At 56.3% G+C, this 21,859-nt stretch overlaps 1 protein-coding gene across 1 annotated transcript in view; it reads left to right on the top strand.

Moving 5' to 3' along the window:
* Positions 1-21,859, top strand: part of SND1 (staphylococcal nuclease and tudor domain containing 1) — a 143,567-nt gene that overhangs the window by 21,868 nt on the left and 99,840 nt on the right. The window lies entirely within an intron of this gene.

Genomic DNA, 21,859 nt, shown 5'->3' with positions numbered 1-21,859 from the left:
GGATGCTGGCGCTCTTGCGCACGTGCCTAGAAGTTAGGGATGCTGAACTGGGTCACGAATCTGGGCTTCTTCCTTCCCCTTTTCTGGTCCTTAGCATTTCTGTCTTTCTCACATAGTTAGGTGGTGCTTTTCCCCTTCCACCTGAGCAGTACTAAATGTGATTTAAGCGTCAGCACAAAAATATTAACAATAAAAGAAAAAATATGCTGTAAGAGAGAGAAACAGAGAGCTGGTACAAAAACTGCCCTTGGGTTGGGTCTCTTTGGGAGAGCCCTTCTGCCGGATCTCAGCCACTGCCGCCAGGGGTCCTAAGAAGAGTAGCCCCTGTGGCGGGACGCTTCTAAACTGGGAGGCCAATTTTATCCAGAACCGTTGAGGTTTGGTCTGCTCATTTCTGTCGTGTGTCCGTGTCTATTTGTATTCCTGCTGTTTGCTGCTTTGGATATTGAACAGCAAGGCGGTGAGAAAGGTAGCTAATCGACAAAGAGGAGTCGGAGTCGAAGGTGGTGGTGGTGGTGGGGGGCCTGCTTTCATGCCTGCAGAGAGCGTGGGTCAGTTTTGTGGGATTTGCTTTCCGTGACCTGGGCTCCGGAAAGACGTGGCTGCTTTTTTAATGGCAAAGCCGTGGCCGTCTGGCGTAGCCTGCCTCTAGTCCCACAGCACCCACCCCAAATTTAGAAACGGCGCTGGTGTGGATCTTGACGTCAGCCTCCTCGTCCTTCTCTCCCTCCCCTCTGGGAGACATTACATTCTGTGTTTTAATCCTACTTGGATTAGATTTGAAAGGTTTAAGAAGCTGAGCTTCTTTTCTCAGTATTAGCTCCTATTAAGACGCGGTTCTTGTGTGGTGCACCCTTCCCTGCCTTACTGCTTGTTTGCTTGCCGGTTCGCCTCTTTTAAAAGCCGGGAGGCAAAAGAATTAGCCAGGCCTTAACGAGCCGCCGCCCCCCTCGAAATGTGGAGTAGAGGGAAGTGATGTCTTTAATGCCGCAGCTCCCCCCCCCGTCAGGGAGAGGGCAGGGCCCGGCAGCCCCTGCCTCAAAGGAAGCGGGTAGAGCACCCTCTTGGTTGGGGTGTTCTGCTGGGGTGAGTGGCCCCCCCAACATAGCCCGTGCTGTTTGGAGCAGCCTGAGCCCCCCCTCCGATTGGGGGCACTCCCCAGGGCAGTGGCTTTGGGAATGGTTGCTCTGTTGCACTGGGTGGATGGGCTTCCTGCAGTGGGCGCCCCAAAAGCCTCATCGCCCCAGGAGAAGGAGCCTTGGCATGGGGGGGGGGAGAGAGTCGTTCAGCCCCTGCCCAGTTCAGGAAAATGACGGCCGTCGGCTTCCAGATCTGGCATGAGAAGGGTGGGCACTTTATGGCGTTTAGAAATAGACGCCACAGCAGGGAACCGCCCACGGGGCCCTTTGGCCTGCGAAGCGTGGAGGAACGGGGCATGGGGAGCGTCTGTTGGCATGTCCCCGAGTTCTCCTGAAAGCGGGGCGGGGGGGAGGAAGGCGGGGGCCCTGGGGCAGCTGACGTGAGCCAGGAGGGCGGCTGGGTGTCGGGTGGCCGCCTGGTTGTTTCGGCCGTGGCATAAGAGAGAGGCAGGTAGGGGCCAGCCACCTCCCGGCCCTCCCTCGGACGGCAGCCGCTGCTCCGAAGCCTCCGAGGGCCCCTGCCCCTGCCCCCCCCCCCATGGAGGCAAACCGATGCTCCCGAGGCTCCGGGGATCTTGTGAGACGGACGCGGACACACGGGACACCCTCCTGGGCCACTGAGTCCCGCCACCTTTCTCCACTTTGCCAGTGTTCCCCCCCCCCCCAAGTGAGTTCTGCCTCGTTGATGCCCCTTCCTTGCCCATGTGCTACTTTCTCAGCCTGGGCAGGCGGCTGTCATGGCTGGGGGGAAGATCCGACCCATTGGGGGGAAGGGTACCCCCTGACTCCCCCCCCCTCTGCCAGCCTGCCTTCATCAGGGCCTCCCTCCTTCCTCACCCCAGGGGCTGCTGGGTGGTGGGAACGCTTTGGTGCAAGGGGACTCATCCTGGCAGCTCTATCTCACGCAGCGGGACCTTTCTCTTCCGCCTCTACCCAACTGGCAGTGGGGCTAAGAATGGAACCGGGGCCATCCAGGAACCAAGCGGGGGCTTTTCCACCTGCCCTGCGGATGGGAGGCTCCGTCCCAGAGTTGGCGAAGGGTCCCCTCCAGGGTAGGGGTCGGGAGGGGGGGGCTGGCCCTTGGAAGTGAGTCTGCACGCACACCCTTCCCTCCAGGCTTCCCATTTCCTGGTCTGGCGGCAAATGTTAGGCTTGATCTGAGTCATCGTCTTGGTTATTGTCTCTGACACTGGGCAGAATAACCGATGAAAAGCCTCTGCCGAGGGGAGGACGCAGCCTGCAACGGGAAGGCTGGGGAGACGCAGCGGAGAGTGTGTGTGTGTGTGTGTGTGTGTGTGTGTGTGTGGGTTCAGAGACAGGGTGAGAGGCGGCCTTGGCTGCAGGGGCCATGGTGGGGAGGCAGCCCCCTCCCCCACGAGCTGCCCCATGGAGCCTTCCACCCAAGCAGGGCCGGGAAGGAGGGGGCCGTCACCAGCGCCAGGGCCCACCCCCCTCCGCCCCAGTGGGAAGCTGATGGTCTTGTCTGCTCCCAAGGGTGGGAAGAGCAACCCGCCGGCAGGAGGCAGAGGCTCGATGACGTTTGTCAGCCCCAAAGGATATTGGGGTCCCCTGGAAAGGGAGGAGAGCCAGGCGGGAAGGGAGCCAGAGCAACACCAAGAAGCCGCCAGCTGGCCAGTGAGGGCGGGAGAGGGAGGCATGGGGAGCGCGGGGCACCTGTTTGGGCGGAGGGGCGGAGAGGGGCCTGCCTTGGCTCTGCTGCCCTGGAGCAGGTGGGTGGGACGCCTTCCTCCGCAGCGGCGCAGGGGCGGCCGGTGTGGCTCCTTTCCTTCCAGGCCCCGCTAGCCGGGGCCCGATGCCGGTTGCTGGTCGGCCGTCTCCTTTGCCTGCGCTGGACCAGGAGGGGCAGCCTCAGCGGGGAGCCCTTGGAGCCCGGAAAGTTGAATGAGGAGCCAGGCAGGCCCCGAGGCGGTCAACGGAGGTAGCCTCTTCGTCTGAGCTAAGGCCGTTCCAAGGATCGCAGGCGGTTGCCTGGGTTGCTTGCGAGGGAGCTGAATGCGGGGCCTCCCATCCGATGCTGGCAGCAGCGTGGCGCGGCGGTGGCGGCGGTGGCGGTGGAGCATCGCGCTGCGAAGCTCTAAGTGCTCCTAATGCACTCCCTCTGCCTGCCTGTTTGCGAGCACCAGGGTGTTTGGGGTCAGAGCCGCGAGGTGGGGCGAGAAGGCTCTGGAGTGGCTTCGTCATCAATCTTTAATTAGAGGCAGAATTGCTTTCCAGGAAGCTGAGCTCCCAGGCCGCACGTTCTTGAAACCTGTTTCCTCAGCCCCAGAGGCAGCAATGCTTCCTCTAGTGGAAAAGTGATTTGTTTGCATAACGCTCTCGCCCGACTCCCTGTGCGCCTTCTCTCTTTTTTCCGGGGAGGCGCGCGGCGGGGGGGGGAATCTTTTGCCTGCCCTTGCTGGTTCCGATGATGGTCGTATGATGCCGTTGCGGTGATCCTTCTGGGAAGGGATCCTTTGGAGGGTCTCCAGGAAGGGGTCTGAGGAGAGGGAGAGAGCGTGCCCCCCTCTCAGCCCAAGGGGGCCTGGAATGGATGGGGAGTGACCCCTCTTGTCAGGCCGCCCCCCCCTTTCTTCACAGCCATGGCGGAGTGCGACGCTGGCTGAAGCGACAGCTGTCCCTTGGGGTGGGGCTGGGGGGAGAGGGGCTCGGTGGCCCCTTGAGGAGAGAGGCTCTTTCCCCCTGGACTGAGGGTTCAAAACTGGGAATGGCAAGGAAGCCGCCTTCCCCTGGAAAGGAGCGCTTGAGGTTTTCGGCTTCTGCCGGTCCCCTCCCTGTGGACTCCTCCCGACATGACTGGATAGCCGGGTGAGGAGGTGGCGCTGGGTGGGCGTTCCTGGGCCGTGTCGAGCTTCCCGATCCGCAGCAGCAGCTCTGCGGGCGTCCCCGCCTCCCAGCAGCAGGTGAACGTGGCTCGCGGCTGACCTGGCAGAGCGACGCCTCCTGAGTGCCTCTGCCCGAAAGCCCATCTTTCTTTGCTGGAGCATCTCTCTCACCTGGACACCTGGGAAGGAGTCGGTGGCCAGGTTGCTCCAGAACACCCGCAGCTTCCCCCCCCCCCCCCCCGCCCTCATGCTCAGCTCAGGCAAGTGCAAACGGTTGAGAATTTTGGTTCAACGTGTATTCTCAGAACATTAGCCAAGTAAGGAGATGTAAGTCTGCAGAGATAATAGACATTCACCTGGCAGCATAACATGACAAGATACAACACATAGCATAGGAAAAGTGATCTGACTTACAGCAGATGAAATGTCCCCTTTACACATGACTGATGTACAGTTCTGGGACCAATTTCTGGGAAAATACATTGCTTCATTTTCGAGTTACACAAAGTTTCATCATGTACCACAGCTGTAGAACATTAAGTCTCAGACCTCGATATCCACACCTGAATACAGTGACTCAGGTAAAACCAGCCATTTTACTTCCACTATGCAACATTTATATTTAATACATATTCACATCAACATCTCAACATAAACAAGGGAGGTGCTTTTCTGGAGGGTGTCGTGCCCAGGGAATGAGCCAGCCCCCCCCCCCCGGCCAGGAGGTCAGCCGGCTTCCAGGCCTCCTGCTTCCTACTGGAAGGACATGGAGAGCTGGTTTTGTGTGTGTGTGTGTGTGTGTGTGTGTGTGTTCTCTCCAATGGCACGGATTTACAGCCACTCTTTCTGGAGCTACGGTGCCCTCTTAGTGAGACGGGAAGACAAGTGAGCAGGGCAGAAGTGGGTGCCCAGGACGAAGCTCCTGGAGGGCAGAGCAGGAGGGAGGTGTTTCCCTGCGGACTCCCTCCGTGAGCTCCCTCGGACCCAGAATACACGAGCTCCCCCCTCGGCTTTCGCCGTCAGGCCTCCTGCCCCAAAGAGGAGAGGGGCACTTACAGCGACCCCTCGGGAGGGCAGAGACGAGAACAAGGCCTTTGACACAGGCCGTTTTTCTCTCCTCTCTCGAGTAGGGCCAAAGCGGTTGCCCTTGGCTGAATCCGGGCCTTCATGCAGCCGGCCCCCTGACCCTGCGCGGGGGGGGGGGGTTGCTGACAGACCTGTGCCAGGAGCCGACGTCTCCACCTGGGCTCAGCCACGTTCGTGGCCTCCGCTGGCCTTCCACCTCGCCCGGTCCCTCCTCTCCCAGTGGCCTGGGCTGTTTGTGCAGACCTGCAGACTAGCGACGTTGGGCTCTGTGTATCTGAGGAAGTGGGCCGAGTTCCCAGGCGGAAGGAAGTCTGGCGAAGCTGGAAGGGGTTGGTCTCCCTTGTGCTTTTGCTGTGCAGGCAGGAACAGAGGGACGGGGCCGACCCCTTGGGAGTGAGGGGGTCCTTTCTTCCTCTTCTTCCTCGTTTGTTCCAAAGGCAGAAACCTGGTTCGGAGCCTTCCGCCTCCAAGGGAGATGTTCCTGGTCGTGGCCACAGGCCTTTGCTGCACCTACTCCCGGCCAGGAGGTGGGGGGCCTCCCCTGTGACCTCCTGGTGCCTTCTTGGTGCCTTCCCTGCCGCAGTGCTGGGAACCTTCAGTGGGTCCTCTCAGGCCTCGCTCAGCTTGGTCTCCTTGGCCGTAAGCGAGTCGGCCATTCGGTCGGCCGTCCTTCCCTCCCTTCTCTCCTCTCCTCTGTCTCTGGTGAGTCACACTTTTTGTTGTGTTTGCAAACGGTTTTTGCTTTCGTTGGCATCTCTCTGGGCACGTTCGGGGCCCTCCAGGAATTTCAGCCTCCTTTGAAAAGTGGACTTGTTGTGTTAGCAGCGCTTTGGAAAAGCCTCTGCGGGGCAAGCCCATGCCTTTGGCCCCTGCTCCAGATTGGCAAAGTGGGGCCTCTGCGGCTCAGAATCATCCTCCCTGCTTGGCTTCCGGGGGGGTGGTGGTGGTGGTGGTGGTGGTGGTGGTTCCGTCCATCCATCCATCCATCCCGGTGCTGCCTTGGAGCGCTTCGCTCTTGTTGCCTCCTGCTGTTGAAAGAGGCTTTGTTTCCCGCAGCCCTTGTGTCCTTGTGTCAGCTTTCATGGGGGAATCCCCCTCCTGCCTTCCGGTGCTTTTTTTGGGGGGGGGCTGCCGCCGTGTTTGGGGGTCCCCTGGTCTGGCGCCGCGACAACTGGTGGCCCCAAAGGAGCTCAAGAAAGCCAAGCCGAAGCACCCTGCCTTGGTTCTCTCCGGTGATGTGCCTCCTGCAGAGGAGAGACACGGTGCAGGCTGATCCTGGGGGTCTGTTTGGATTGGGGCCGTGCTGGTACCCTTGTGAGCAGGGGTGCTCGTTGCAGGAGGGGTAGCTTCCCCTTTGGCCCATCGGCATGTGGTGCCTCCACCTCTCCGTCCTCAGCGACGAGACCTTAAACTCGGGTTTTGGCATCGATGGCAAGGGTTGCGGGAGAGAGCGCTCGCTCTCTGGAGGGTTTGCCAGGAGAGGCCCCTGAGGGCCCGTCTGGATCCCGCGGCTCTTGCAGGGTCGGCCCCTTCATTTCGGCTTGTTCACGTTCCTCTTGCCACGTTGTGCCCTGCCCTCCTTCCCCTCACCTCCATGTGCAGGTGAACCTCCTGTGGGTTAGAAAGGTAAGAGGCTTGACAGAGAACCATCCCTCCCCGCCCCCCCCCCCCCAAGATGCTTTCCTCCTTCAGGCTGGTTGGTGGCACATTCTGTTGTGTTACCTCCTTTGGGGCTTCTTCCTCCTTCTCTTAAATCCTGCCGTCCAAGTTTTAATCCTCATCTTTCAAGATGTGGCTGGATGGCGGGAAAGGTTGGGGCTTTGCCTGCCCAGCCGCCGAAGACGTTGCTGTCTGGCTTGACTGGCACAGACCTTGGGAGAAGGACGTCCCACCCGCCCCCCCCCATGCAAAAAGGAAGAGGAGCAGCCGCAGCAGCCGGGGTCCCCTCCTGGTCTCCAGGTGTGGCTGCTGGGGGGTGGGGTGGGTTGGACCGTCCCAGCCTGATGCATGTCTCCTGCCACCGCCGCGCTTTGCCTGGCGCTCCCGTGGGCTGTGCTTTGGGCAGGCGCCCCCCACCCCCACCCCTGAAAAGAGGCACCCCGATGTCAGTTGTCCAGGTGGCCTGGAGGAGGCCAATTCCTCGGCAAGGGCGGGGGGGGAACCTTTGCCCCTTTGCTCCCTGGCCTCTGTAGTGGTTGAGCAAAGATGGTCTCCACCACCACGTGGACCACCGAGAAGACTCCCTCCCTTGGTGCTCCTGCCGGTCATATTTTAGGGTCAGGAGCAGAATGAAGCCTTCCCTCGGTGGACATGGCGGAGCCAGGAAAGAGGGACAGAACGTTGTCGGGACAGGTGAAAACCGGGCAGCCTCCATAGCAACCCAAGGGATTAGAATCGGTTTCCATGAACTAGTGGTTCCCGTTGTTATCCTTAAGAGCAAGCAAGCCCCTTCTGACTTATGACACCCCTCGGAATTGGTGACCTCCCACTTATAGCCCTGCTTGCATCTTGTAGTCTCAAGGCTGCGGCTTCCTCGTATGGAGTCTGGCCATCTCCTGTTCATTCTTTCTCTTTTCCTGCTGCCCTTCTAATTTTATTTATTTATTTAAAACCATTTTACCTCTCCTTTCTCCTTACAAAGGACCAAGGGTGGCTTACATCCTTGAAAGACAATATTTAAAGCCGAAACCAGTGAGCATAACAACAGTGGTTTACATAATTAAAAAGCAATATTTAGAGACTGTCTTGACGCTGTGACGAGACAGCAGCAGGAGGACAGAACTCTGTCCCCTGGGCTAAATTCTGACCTGTTTGGGACACCCTAGGGTGTCAAAACCACCCCGGTGAACTGGGGGGGGGGAAGCCTGTTGATCACGGGGGGGGCAGTGGCGGTGCTTTGATCCAGGTAACTCCCTAATCAGCCAACGTAATATTGTGATAGTAGCCATATTATATACTAAAACACGTACAGGAATGGTTTGAATGTTTGAAAGATGTCTGGAATTTGGGGGACAACTGGGAAGACACTGAGGTGTAAACATCAAATAATTGTAAGCAAATTGTGTAACACGATGTTTGATAAGCACAAATCAAATGTAGATAGAGTGAAAAACTAATAAATTTTTTTTTAAAAAAAGCAATATTTAAATCTAAGACCAGTGAGTGTAAAGAGGCAGCTTACATCATTAAAAGACAATGTGAGAGCTAAAACAAGAACTATACAAATATTTAAAAGGAACAAACAAATACCACTCTGAGAGATGGTAAACACAAGTGGCACTAAAGACCCAGTCAGAGCAGTAATGCAGTAATTTCTTCAGCATCCTGTCTTTTCCAGTGAGTTGAGCAATATGTTCAAAGTACAACAGCCTCCTTTGAATCGTTACTATGAAGAGGGAAGTGCCAAAGCAGGACTGCAGATGAACACGAAGGAAGACAAAAGCAGGAGGACAGGAACAATGACAGAAGTACTGCCAGGGAAGAAATTGGAATTGCGGAAGATTTAGTGTACCTTGGTTCTGCCATCAGTCCAAATAGAAACTGAGGCCCAGATGTAAGAAGACGGAGACTCGGAAGGACAGCCATGAAGGGACGAGAAAAGATACCGCAGTCAAGTGTAAGGCTATATCGCTGGAGACCAAGACAAGATCATCTGCACCTCTGTGTCTCTGATCACCATGTCTGGGCGTGAAAGCTGGACAAGGAAAAAAAATTGTTTAAAATGTGGTGCTGGAGGAGAACTTTGTGGATCCCCAGGACGGCCAGAAAGGGAAATAAAGATCAAATCCAACCTGAACTATCTCTGGAGGCAAAAGCATTGAAATGGAGGCTGACCTACTTTAGGCCCATCAAGAGAAGGCAGGATTCTCTGGGGAAAAAAACAGAAAGCAAAGCCGATGATGCCACGGAAGGTGGAGGGCGGCAGGAGAAGAGGAAGACCCAATCGGAGCGGGACGGGCTCCCTAAAGGGAAACCACAGGGCCGTCGAGGGCAGGACCGTTTTGGAGAGGGCTCCTCTGTAAGGGCTCCTAACAATCCACATCCTTTGCACACCTTGTAAGTCGCAAGCAGACCTCCCGGTGGCTGGCGGGTGGGTGGGTGGGAGGGGCGGCTGCCTGGGCAGCCCTGGTCCTCTTTCAGGGCTACGAGTCTTGAGAGGACGTTGCCGGAGCACGAGGGAGTCGAGGGACAGAGAGGACGCCTCCCGCCACGGCCTGCTGAGCACCGTGGCAGCCACTTGCAGGCTCCTTCCGTGGCCCAGTGGGCCGGGCGGGAGCCTTCCTTCCCTGCAGGGATGGCATCTCTCCGCGAAGGGCCGCCCAGGGACGCGGTTTGGGCTGTCCTGGGCGGCTTGCCCTGTCGCCAGCAGATGCTCCCGGGGAACTGGCAGCCTTGCCCACTCTCTGGGTTGGGGGACATTTTATGCGGGCTGCCGTTCCCCTGTTGGAGTCGGGACTCTTTAGGGAGCTGCCGGGTCCCCCGCTGAAGGCCCTGCCGGTGGTCTCTGAAGCCCTCCGTGAAGGGTGTCGAGCCGTGCTTGCTCCCATGCGTTGCTCTGCCCTTCTTCTGAACTGGGCTTCGGTCCCTTCGGCTCCTCTCGTGGAAGGGCCCGCCCAAAGGCGATCCCGGAGTCATCCTTCCCTGAGGGGTCCACCGTCTGCTGCCTGAAGGAAGGAGAGAAGGGCTCTGAAGCAAGCCCGCGGTTTGGCGTGATGCCCTCTGGGTAATAACCACCCTTTTATCTAGGTGAGTCAGAAAGACCTCCACCAAGGGGAGGCTCATGCCTTCTTTGGGAAGCAGCTGAAGCTGTATGTTCCTCACATGTCCTGAACGTGACCCATTTGTTTGTGGTGTCTCCTGCTCCTTGGTTTGGGAAGCAGCTCGGCTTTCCTTCCGTTTTAATTGGCTTTGAGGAAAGATTTCACTGAACCTGCTTTAGAACAAGGAAGACTTCACAGGGGCTGGGAAGAACGTGTTTGGCCACAACACGAGGAACTTCATCAGGAGGGCTTTAAACTGAATTGGAAGGTGGAGGGAGACACCAGCTCAGAGGTCAAGAGAGATGGGAGCTTAGGCTCCATAAGGGGAACAGACCGAGCACTTCTAATGGGACCCAATAATGATCTCCCCCAAAACTGTAGGAAATAAAACAGGCTGCAGATCACAAAATCTCTGGTGTCTGTACATGAACTGGAAAGCATACGTAGTTCGGGGTGTGTGTGTGTGTTTAAATATGATTTGATAGGGATAATTGAAACTTGGTGGGATGATTCCCATGACTGGAATACAGCAACTAAAGGATATAAACCAGGGGCGTCCAACCTTTTACCTTCCCTGGGCCACATTGTGTTTAGTCGTTTAGTCGTGTCCGACTCTTCGTGACCCCATGGACCAGAGCACGCCAGGCCCTCCTGTCTTCTACTGCCTCCCGGAGTTGTGTCAGGTTCATGTTGGTTGCTTCGCAGACACTGTCCAGCCATCTCATCCTCGGTCGTCCCCTTCTCCTCTTGCCATCACACCTTCCTAACATCAAGGTTTTTTCCAAGGACTCTTTTCTTCTCATGAGATGGCCAAAGTACTGGAGCCTCAGCTTCAGGATCTGTCCTTCAAGTGAGCATTCAGGGTTGATTTCCTTTAGAACTGATAGGTTTGTTCTCCTTGCAGTCCAGGGGATTCTCAAGAGTCTCCTCCAGCACCACAATTCAAAGGCATCAATTCTTCGGCGGTCTGCTTTCTTTATGGTCCAGCTCTCACTCTAATGGGCCTCTCACTCTAATGGGCTCTCACTCTAGAGCTCTCACTCTAATGGGCCACATTAGAAGATGAAAATTTGGTTTGGGCCGCACATAAAATAAAATAACAGTAACTATATCTGATCATCTAAAAAGAAAAAAACCATAGAAAACATAGTTAACATATTAAATGTATTTGGAAATGAAGTTAGTGAGATGTTTGACATTGTTTCTCAGCCACCAATGCATCCACATTTGGTTTGATGGAACTTGTTGCAATTCTCAGTGAGTGCTCGAGGTGCTCATCAGATATTTTGGTTCTAGTTTTATTCTTTGTGTGCTTCATCCTTGAAAATAGCTGCTCACAAATGTAGGTGCTCTGCGCCTTGCCTCCCATTCCACTCCCGGATCCCTCCCAGTCACTCTCCAACGCCTCCCCCTTTCTCCCCTTGGTGCCTTATGCACACTTTCCTTCCTCCCCACCCACATCTTGGGACTCTCCTTCCAGCACGTCCTCTCTTCGGGGGCCTGCATTGCTCCTACAACTCACCCATCTGTCCGCCTCCCTCCCCTGCCGCCACCTTTGCCTTTGGGTCACATACCTACTAACCCTTGTTCCTGCGTCCACCTCCTCCTCCTCCCCCCCGTCCACCATTACCATGACCACAACACCCCTCCCTTGTTTTGCCCCTGGCGATCAGCTTCCCACTTCATCCACTGCCCCGTCACGCGTCCCCCCCGCTCCTCCTTCCCCCTCTTCAGCCCCGAAAACCGCCTCTTTCCTCTCCATGCACCCTCCCCACTTTCTCACCTTCTTGACCTCCTCCCTCCCCAGTTCTACTCCCGTCACCGCCGCAAACGCTTCTGGCCCTCGCCCGCCTTCTTCCCTTAACTTGTCCAGGCAGTTCACCTTTTCGGTCGGGCGCAACTGGGGTTCATGGCGGCCAAAGCAAGGAACAAGGGGTATCTGCGCGGGTTCAGACAAAAGCAAGGGGGAAAGTGATTCCCAAGCGGGCGGGGGTGGCGGCGAGAAATACGAAGAATTAAGTCCCTAACTGCCTAGAAAAGCGACGGCGGTGGCAGTGGAGGCAGCGACTCGCAGGCAGGCAAAGCGATGCAAGGGAGGAGGAAGCCGCCCCGTCAACAGCTGCAACCAAATGAAGGAAGGGGCGAGGCAGTCTCTGTCTCCTCATGCGCCTCCGCCCTCTTCCTCATCAGCTCGAGTTAGCCAGCCAGCTAGCCGGCGCGCGTGCTCTCTCTCTCTCACTCGCAACGGACAGGAAAGACGGGCAGAGGAGAGATTCAGGGGAGGCGCTGGGCCGCATTACAAGGTGACCTGGGCCGCATGCGGCCCGGGGGCCACGCATTGGACAACCCTGATATAAACTGTTCAAAAAGAGCTGAAAGAATAGAAAGGGAGGTGGAGTTGAAGTACGTGTCAAAAACACTTGTTCCTGGATAGAACTACAGGAATATGAGCTTCGTTGTCCCCTCGAGAGGATCTGGATTAATATAATTGGGGCAAAAAACCAAAAGGAAAATGAGTCTACTACCCTCCACCCATTCAAGAATGTGCAGATGAAACGTCTGAAAAACAAACCACAACAATTTCAAAGAGACACAATTTAATAATAATGGGAGATTGCACTTATTCTGGTATCTACTGGGAGACAAATTCTGCCAAATATGGCTCTTCCAAGAAATTCCTGGCTTGTCTGGCTGATAATTTTCTCTTGCAAAAAGTGGAGGAAGAAGCTAGAAGACTAGTTATCCTGGACTTGATCCCAACTAAGAGAGATGATGGTTGTTGTGGGTTTTTCGGGCTCTTTGGCCATGTTCTGTAGGTTGTTCTTCCTAATGTTTCGCCAGTCTCTGTGGCCGGCATCTTCAGAGGATAGTGTAGCGGGGGAACACTGGAGGAAAGTGATCTACTAGAGTTCTTGATTTCAAAAGAAACAAAAGCAGAGTGTTGCCTCGTGTACTGTGCATGCTGGATTTTAGGAAAACTGATTTTCATAAACTCAGAACAATTATAGGTAAGGTACTGTGACAGGAGATCCTCACAGGAAAAGGAGTCCAAGATAGGTGGGAGTTTCTAAAAAAAGAAAATTCTACAGGCACAACTTCAAATAATTCTAACAAGATAGCAAAAAAGGCCAATGTAGCTTCACAAAAATCTCAAAGAGGACTTGACAACAAAAAAGGGATACATAATGGAAGTGGAAAATGAAAGGCAGGCCACAGAGAAGAGTACAGACAAGTGCCAAAGAATTGCAGAGATGGCATTAAGAAGGCAAAAGCTGAGAATGAGCTGAGGTTAGCCAGAGTTGCTAAAAGCAACAACAACAAAAAAGGGCATTCTTCAGGTACATATGCATAGCAAAAAAGAGAGAAAAGAAACAGTGGCTCAGCTACTCAGTGGGGGTGGAAAAATAACAGACAACAAAGAAAAGACAGAAGTGCTCAATTCCTACTACAGCTTAGTATTTTCCCGAAAGAGAGTCAGTACTCCTCCAGGCAAATGGGAAGTTGAAACGGAGGAGATAGAATTGCAGCTTGAGATTGATAAACAAATAAAATGGAATCATTAAGTTGGAAGAGTCCTATAAGGCCATCAAGTTCAAGTTCCTCTGCTCAGTGCAGGAAGGATATCTGCCAGGTGGTTGACCAAGTTTCTTTTGAATGCCTCCAGCACTGGAGCACTCACCACCTCCCAAGGTCATCGGTTCCCTTGTCCCACTGCTCTTAACAGTTAGGAGTTTTTCCTGATATTCAGCTGAAAGTTGGTTTCCTGTAACTTTAACTCCTTGTTGTGTATCCTGCACCCTTGGATGATTGAGAACCTGCCCCTATTCAATCAAGTTTCCTTGGGGAAATAGTCAAGGAACGCCTTATCGCTATGAAGGAGTTCAGATCTTCAGCGCCCAATGAACGGCATCCAAGAGCATCAAAGAAACTGGCTGGTGAACTCTCAGAACCAGTGCCTATTATTTTCTTGAAATCACGGAGAAGTGCCAGAAGATTGGAGGAGGGCCAACGTTGTCCTTGTGTTCAACAAGGAGGAGCACATTATAGAGCAGTCAGTCTGCAAACACCTTGAAAACAATGCAGGAATCATTAGAAGCCGACATGGGTTTGTCAAGAACATGTCCTGGGCAGAGTAATCGAATTGAATCTCATTTTTTTAATCGGGTAACCTCCCTGGCAGACAGTGGGAATGCTGTAGATGTAATATATCTTGACTTCAGCAAAGCTTTTGACAGATACCCATATGGTATTCTGATTAGCAAGTTAACCAGGTGTGGGCTGGATAGAAAAGCTGTCAGGTGGATACACAGTTGGCTACAGAATTTTACTCAGAGGGTGAGGATTAACGGCTCCTTCTCCAATTGGGAGGAGGTAACAAGTGGGGTACCCCAGGGCTCAGTCCTGGGCCCAGTGTCAACACATTTAGTTATAACTTGGATGAGGGAGTGCAGGGAATACTTATTAAATTTGTGGATGATACAAAATTGAGGGGAAGACAAAAGTCAAATAGAACTTGATAGGCTTGAGCACCGGGCTGAGAAGAACAATAAAATTTAAAAGGGTTAAGTATGAAGTTCTGTACCTAAGGGAGGGGGGGAACCCAAATGCAAAATTGCAAGTGGGGCATACTTGGCTCAGTAATACTACGAGTGAGAAGGATCTTGGAATTGTTGTAGATCAGAAGCCTATTTTAGGACGCATTAACAGAAGTACAGTCTCCAAATCGCATGAAGTACTAACTCGCCTCTATTTGTCACTCGTTAGGCCTCAGCTAAAGTACTGTGTCTGGTTCTGGATCCCACACTTTAAGAAGAATGTCAGCAAACTGCCGCAAGTTCAGAAGAAAGCAAGCCCTGTGAGGAAAGACGGAAAGAACTGGGCCTTTTTAGCCTTGAGAAATGAGGGCTGAAGGGAGATTAGCAGAGCACTTTCCGAAGACCTGAAAGGTCATCCTACAGAGGAAGGGCCAGATGTGTTCTTGATCATCCCAGAGTGCAGGACGCATAATGCAGAGGACCGCTTTAGTATTGCAGGGCAGAAGGTGGTCCATGGCACACAGACCCCCCTCCCCCCGCTTTGGGAATGTCTTAGTTCACGTAGCAGATCATAGAGGAAAAGCTCCTTTGCTTCGAACAGTGGTCCCCAGATGTCCTTGGACTACAACTCCCAGAAATCCTGTCCAGCACAGCTAGTGGTGAAGACTTCTGGGAGTTTTAGTTAAAGAACATCTGGGGACACAAGATAAACCATTGGGAACCACTGCTGTAGGGGATCAGACAGACCCCTCTCCTTGGCCAGCAGAGACGTCTTGGTGTGCATCTGTGCCGTGCCGTTTGCGAAGGTCTGGAGCTGGGAAGAGGGGCGACGCAGATGTGCTCTGGGCCGTTGTTGGCCAGCAAGCTCCCTGGAGGGAGGCCTTCCTCCTCCGCTTGCCTTGGTGGATCTGTCTACTAGGAGAGCAAGTGCCTCTCTCTCCTCCCCCCCCCCCCGTGCTTCTTTGCTTAGGCTTCTGGGAATTATAGTCCAAGAACATCTGGGGGGCACAGTTGGGAGCCACTGCTCTAAGGTCTTGAAGCTTTGAGCCTGTTTCAGATGAGAAGCAGTACTCTCTCATGGGGTCAGATGACTCGAGGGTCGGACGCTTGCCCTCTCAGGTTGCATTTGATGGTTTCACTGCACCTTTCCCTTTGACGTCGCAGCTCCCAGAATTTAGTCCAAAAGTTCTTACTTTGGAGTGATTGTGAGTGACATGCTTTGGGCTGGCTACGTGGTGTTCCTTTGTGTCTGTTGTTGTATGTGGGGAGTTTTTTTTTTTCCTGTGCAGAAAAGCAGTTTGTGGGTGGGGGAGTCTCGGGAGGGGGGTGTCTCGTTGGTAGAGAAGGCCTTTAGCCCCACTGTCTCTGTGTGTGTGTGTGTCTGTGTCTCTCTGTGTGTGCGTCCCCCTGTCTCCCTCCAAGGGACCTCCTGAGCCCTGGGGGTCCTGAGCCGGGGGTCTCGTTGCAGGCATGGGTGGTGGTGGGGAGAGGCTTCCCCTTGGCTCTCTCTGCCTCCACCTGAGCCGCTGGAGTCTCCTCTCTGACCTCTTTATTGCGCCTCGTTGTGTGTGCACATGCGTGCGTGCGCGGGCATGTGTGCTAGCACATGCATGCTCTCTAGAAGAAGGAACCGAACTTGAAGCAGAGTTCTGGGCGCCAGGGTGGTGGGAGAGGGGACTTGGTCATCGGGGCACCCCAGATGGGACATGGGGTGGTGGTCGTGGGGGGCATGGACAGAGGGCAGCACCTGCTCACTTCCTGCAGAGGGGTTTCTGGGCACAGGGAACCAAAGTGAGTGTGTCAGCAGGGGGGGGGGGCTGTTTCAGGTGACCTGGAATCTCAAGGCTTAAGGGTGGCTGGGGGGGGGGGGTTGGAAAAAGCTTTCCTTTGGCATCAAAGCCAGGCATCCCTTCCTCTCCCTCCCCCCCCCCCCCCCCGGCCGCTGCCCATGGCTGCTTAGCTGGCACTTCCCTGCAGGCGTGACCTGGGATGCCTGGCCTGAGCTCAGCTCCTTCCCTCTTCTCCCTCCAGACCCACCCGAGGCTCAGCCTGGGGGCAGCGGGGGCGGTGTGGGGGGGGAATGGCGCAGAGGGCAGAGGCCAGGTGCCTGAGGCGGCCAGCCTCTCTCCGGGAGAAGCACCCAGAGCTGCGGCTTCTTCCTCCCAGAGCAGGAGAGAGGGAGCGCATGGGTTTGAGGCCGGGCCCTCTGCCTTCGTGGCAGGCAGGCAGGCAGGCGGGGGGGGGGGGGCTCCATGGGGAAGGAGGAGGAGGAGGAGGGTGGGCGGGTAGGGCCCCCACGGCTCTACCAACCTCCGCCCTAGCCCGCGTCACCGAAGCCCTCCGTGAGGGTGGAGGTGGGGGGCCCAGTGGCCACCCATCCTTGAGGCTGGGTGTGTGTGGGGGGGAGAGGGCTGCTTTTCTGGTTCTGACTTGGGGGGGGCGCGGTGAGCCGACTTCCGTTCTGCCCCGGGGGATCTGCTGCTCTAGGTTGCCAGGATGGCCGGTCACCCCGCGTAATGTGTTCAAGCGTTCCTGGAACTGCACGGTGCAGAGGGGCTCCTGGAAAGGACCCAGGTTGTGTGTGTGGGGGGGGGGGGTGGGGGGGAAGAGAAAGCCCCACCGGACTCCCCCCCCCCCCGAGGCCTGCGCTCCAGAGCCTTTGTGAGTCTCTGGCCGGCTGAGTGGCTCCTTTCCCTGGCGGGCAGGGGGGGGGGCACGGGCGTGTGGCAGCCATGGTGGCCGAGAACCTGGCAGGCAGGGCTCCCTGCGGGATAACGAACTGTCGTGCCTGCGCTGATTATCTAACAAGCGGGTCCAAAGTGTAACACAAGCTGACAAGACAAACAACTTCATTAATCGGCCGCGGCTGCTGCTCAGGCGCCATTGCCGGCGATGCTGCTGCTGCTGCTGCTGCTGCTGCTGCTGTTGTGGGTGCCCCCCCTTCCCCCCGCGAGGCTGCTTGGGCTGTCCCGCAGCGGCTGGCCTTCTGCTTTCTTTGGGAGGGGCCACTTGTTTGTGGGGGGGGAGAGAAGAAAGTGGGGGCCGAATGTCCATGGGGAAAGCTGCCCTTCCTGGGCATGTGGAAAGGCGGACACCTTGGCAAGCCCCCTGAGAGAGGACTGCCCCCCCCCTTGGCTTGGGAGGCTGTGGGAGCCACCTTTCGTGACCTCATGGGAGGCTGGAGGTGGAAAAGGGGGGGGAGACACACACGCAGGGACCCTCTTGTCCAGCTCTTCCCAAGCCAGGGCAAGAGACTCAGTGACGGGCACCCCCCCAACCTGTCACAAGATGGCACTTCTGCCACTGGCCTGGCAGAAGGGGGGGCAGCTGGATGCTGGGTGGCATGTCATGGTGGCCGTCCCGGCCAGACAAGGCTAGGCAAAAGCTCATCTGGGAGGGGCACCCACAGGAGGGCTGCGCGCCCCACGCCTCGGTGGTACCTTGGAAGGGGGGCTTGCTTCCAGGAACTCCCCTGGAAGAAGTTGCGAGGGTCTTTTTTCCCCCTTTCTTGTTGAAATTCCTCTTGGTTGAAATTCCTCTCTTTTGACCCCCAGGGCTGTCCACCCCTGGTGCCACAGTGGAAAAATCTACCCACCCCGAGGAGGGGGCCCCTGCGTCTTGTGCAGGCCTATTTGCACGGGCCCGCCTGCCCAGGTTCCCTGTTCCCCTGCCGGGTGTGCCCAGGAGGCTGCTTGCCGCCCCCCCTGCGCCCCCGCCCCCGCCCCCCCAAGTCCAGCAGTCGTGGGTCCAGCCGTGGAGCCCGGGGGGCTTCTGCCTCCTTCCCTGCCGGGCCAGGATCAAGGGAAGGCGTCCTTTCTCGGCTGGCTCTTTAATCCCGGCGGGAGCTGAAGTGGCGTCCAGGGCCCTGCTGGGCGCTTCGCTGCGCCTTCCCCTTCTGAGGACGCGTTAAATTGGCTGATTAGAGGCGGTTTCTCGCCTTGCGATCAAAAGGAGCCTCTTTGGCCCCTTGGGCCGCTGGCCTTGGAAGGAGGCCCTTGGCCGATCCATCTCCCTTTGGGTCTCTGCCAGAACAGGAGAGATCCGTGCCCCCCCCTGGGAGGGGGCTGGGGGGGTGGGAGCAGGAGAGGCTCTCTGGGTCTCTCTCTCTCTGCCCCCCTGGGGTGGGGCTGCTCTTCTCTTTTTCCATGCACGGGAACTGATGCGGGATGGGGTTGGGGGGGGTGGAAGACGGAGGAGCCCGCGGGAGGATGGAAAGGTTGGTGGCTTGGGGCTGGCTGGCTTCCTCCAGCTGGGGGCTCTTATTTGGGGGGGGGGAGGTGGGGGAGAAGGGCAACTGACTCAGTTGCCTCATCCTCATCCCTTTCCCTCCCAGATGGGCGCTCGGACCCCTCGGCTGGCCGGCTGGGGGGCCCTGCTTGCCTTGGGCTTTGGTCCTGCCTCCCGGGAGCTTTTGCTCTCTCCACCCCCCTGAACTTGACTCTGCAGTTGCCCCTCCTGATCCTGGGGGGGGGGGGGAGAGAGAGAGAGACCCTTGGCTGTCCTTCTGCCAGCCCTGCTCTCGGCTGGCCCTTCGCCTGTCTGCCCCCCCCCCCAGCCTTTGTGGCACTTCTGGACCCTCCTTTGGTTGGCACAGAGCCCCGTAGGGGAGTTGGGGGTCTCTCAGGTGCCCCCACCCCAGAGTACTGGGGGGGGAGGAGGAGGGCTGGGCCAGGGCGTGGGAGCCCAGAGGCCCTTCTGCACAGGAGAGCCCCACGCGCCCCCTTTCTGCCCACCCGCTAGCTGTGCTCAGGGGAGGGCTGGCCCCACCGTTCGTCAGAGCGGCCCCGATAACATGCACATCTTGTTAAAATGGCCGGCTTGCAATTACCAGCTCCGGCAGGGAGCCTGTTTTGATAATGGAAGTGATTAAGATGGAAGTTCTTTTTTTGGTTCAGCTGAATCCGGCTGATTTTCTTCTTTTTAATTTGACTTTGCTAATGAGCTTCTAATAAGTCTTGAATCTGAAGAAATCTATCAGCGTGCTTGGACGATGATGTGGGCAAGGGAGTGTGGGGATGGACACGCACACACACACACACACACACACACACACACACACACACACACACACACACACACACACACACACACACACACACACACACACACACACACACACAGACGTGCGCATGGGGGTGGGGAGAGGGAGGGTTTCCTCTCGGAGTGGGCGGTGATGGCCAACAGACACAACAGGATCAGGAAAACAGAATCTCAGCCACTTGGTGGAAACCCTTTACCTCCAGCCCTTGGTGAGGGGCTGGCCTGGCCTGGCCTGGGGGTGGCCCTTCCAGCACTGCTTGCACCCCTCTTTCTCCCCTCCTCAGGCAGGGGGTCTCTCACAAGGTGAACTGGTGTACTGCCTCTCCCTCTCCCTCCTCTGTGGACCCGCTAAATCCTTGGCCGAAGCCAGCCCTGCTCTGGCCTCTCACCCGCAAAAAGCGCTGGGCTGCAAATAAGTACGTCAAGCACTTCCTTTTTGTCTGTCCTGAATTTTTGCTGGTTGGTTTCTTGAGTGGCCAGGAACTGGGGGGGACGGAGGGAGGGAGGGGGGCGCCTTCTCTCTGGGCTCCTTCCTTGCTTGTTTTCCTCTCTAATCCACGTAGCCCCCCTGTCCCAAAAGGGATGGAGCTTGACCATCGTGGTCTTTGGAGCTATCCTTGAAAATCCTGGTCCAGAGACTGTGTGTGGGGTGGTGGTGGTGGACAGCAAGCACGCCCGCTGCACCCCCTTCCCTCCTGGCATTGCCCGGCTAGCTTCCTCGTGGATCAGGGCCGGGGGTCCCGCAAAGGGGCACAGCGTTGGCAAGGCAAGAGGACCCCCGCCTGTCTTGTAGGGGAGCGGAGACCTCTGAGCCTCTGGCTTTTCTGGCTTCAGAGGGTGGGGTTAGGAGCTCTCTTGAAGGTGGGGTGCGGGCGGCAGCCAAGGAAGCAGGAGGGGGGGTGCCCAGCGTCTAAAATGGGCACTTCAGGAATTGCCTCTGGGAAGGTGGCGCCTAGGTTTTGAGAGCAGCAGGGTCATCTTTGGGTGTAACTCCCATCAGCCTCCCTTGGTAGGGCCAGAGGCAAGGCGCGGTCGGTGCTGTAGTTGCCCCACGAACGGTGGCCCTTCAGAGGCATCCAGAAGGATGTCGAGCGGATGACATGCACAGGGGAGAAGCACGTGCAGGGGGAACACCGGACGTGAGACCATGAATCAAGATAAACTGGAAACCCTTGAGCAAGAAAGGGAAGGTACAATGAACCTTGTGAGGGTCGGTCGGGTCCTGGGTGGCTGGCAGGCAGACGGAGCCGCCCCTGATGAAAGGAGCAGAGCCCCTTCTTTTCTTTGGGGCCTGAGGCCAGCTGGGCTGGCAGGCGAGTGGGCAAGCCTTTTCCCAGAATCCGAGACGGGCATTCCCCAATCCCCCTGGCGCCTGCAACCCCTCTGCTTTGTGTTTGTCTCCACGTGATCGATGGCTATGGATCACTTCATCCCTGCTAAGATGCCTACAGGGCAGTCTGTAGAGTAATCGTTACAGGTAATTGTATCCGTTTACAAGGAGCTGGATAATTGGCGATATCGTTTGTATGCAGCTGGGCAGCAGGGTGCACGCATGCGCATGTGTGCGTGGCTGGTGTGAGGAAGTTCCTTGTGACTGCGCACGGCTGGGCCCCATTTTCCTTCTTGGAGGAGACGGTGGCGGAGAGGGGCTCAGCTCTTCTGCCTTCCATCGGCCGCCCAGGAGCCTTTCGCCACCCTCTCCTCGTGGCGGGAGACCCTCGGGCGTCCTTCTTCTCTGGCTCCAGGCAGAGCCGAAGCACCCCTCCTTGTAAGGTCTAACCTCTTTTTATAAGTCTGAGCTTATTCTGAGCTCGAGTGCTCGTGACTTCCTCATTTATACACATCCATGGGGGCTTTGCTCTCTTCCAGTTTCCCAAGAAGGCCCCTTTAAGTTCCAGCTCTTCTCTAGCTGATGCTTAGGCAGGTAACCTGTTTTTTTTTTTTTTTTTTTTTTTTTTTTTTACATTTAAGGGTCCCCACTGTGACCAGAACACCTGTCCAAGGTGTGCAGTCCCAGCTGTGCCAGTATTTCTGACCGTGAGGTCTCACCCGGTGGTTGAAACCCTGTTGCTTAGCGTAGTAAGCTGCAGCTCGAGTAGGCGCCTTAAATGGGTGCCAGTGATGGAGGAGGTGACTTGGCACATCCCCACGGATCTAGTGGGCCGTATGATGAGATGTCACCACTTGGCTATGCTAAGCAACAGGATTTCAGCCAGGATTCCTTGAAGGGATTTGAAACCAGCTTTCTTAAAAGTCCAGAGTGTGCGTCACTTCTACTTTAGAAAAACAGCCTTGGCGACGGGAGGTGAGGTACAGGAAAGGCTGTTTGTGACGCTAGCGAGGAAGAGACGCCCACGTCCAAGCATGTAAGTGTGGAATCCAGAAAGCTTGCTTCCAGGTAGGCTTTTGTAGAAAAACAGGGCTCAGTAACCAGAGCATCGGTACAGGTGAGATTT

Source organism: Pogona vitticeps, chromosome 5, assembly GCF_051106095.1.
Source record: "Pogona vitticeps strain Pit_001003342236 chromosome 5, PviZW2.1, whole genome shotgun sequence".
NCBI lineage: Eukaryota > Metazoa > Chordata > Lepidosauria > Squamata > Agamidae > Pogona > Pogona vitticeps.
This window is presented reverse-complemented; position numbering and strand designations above follow the sequence as displayed.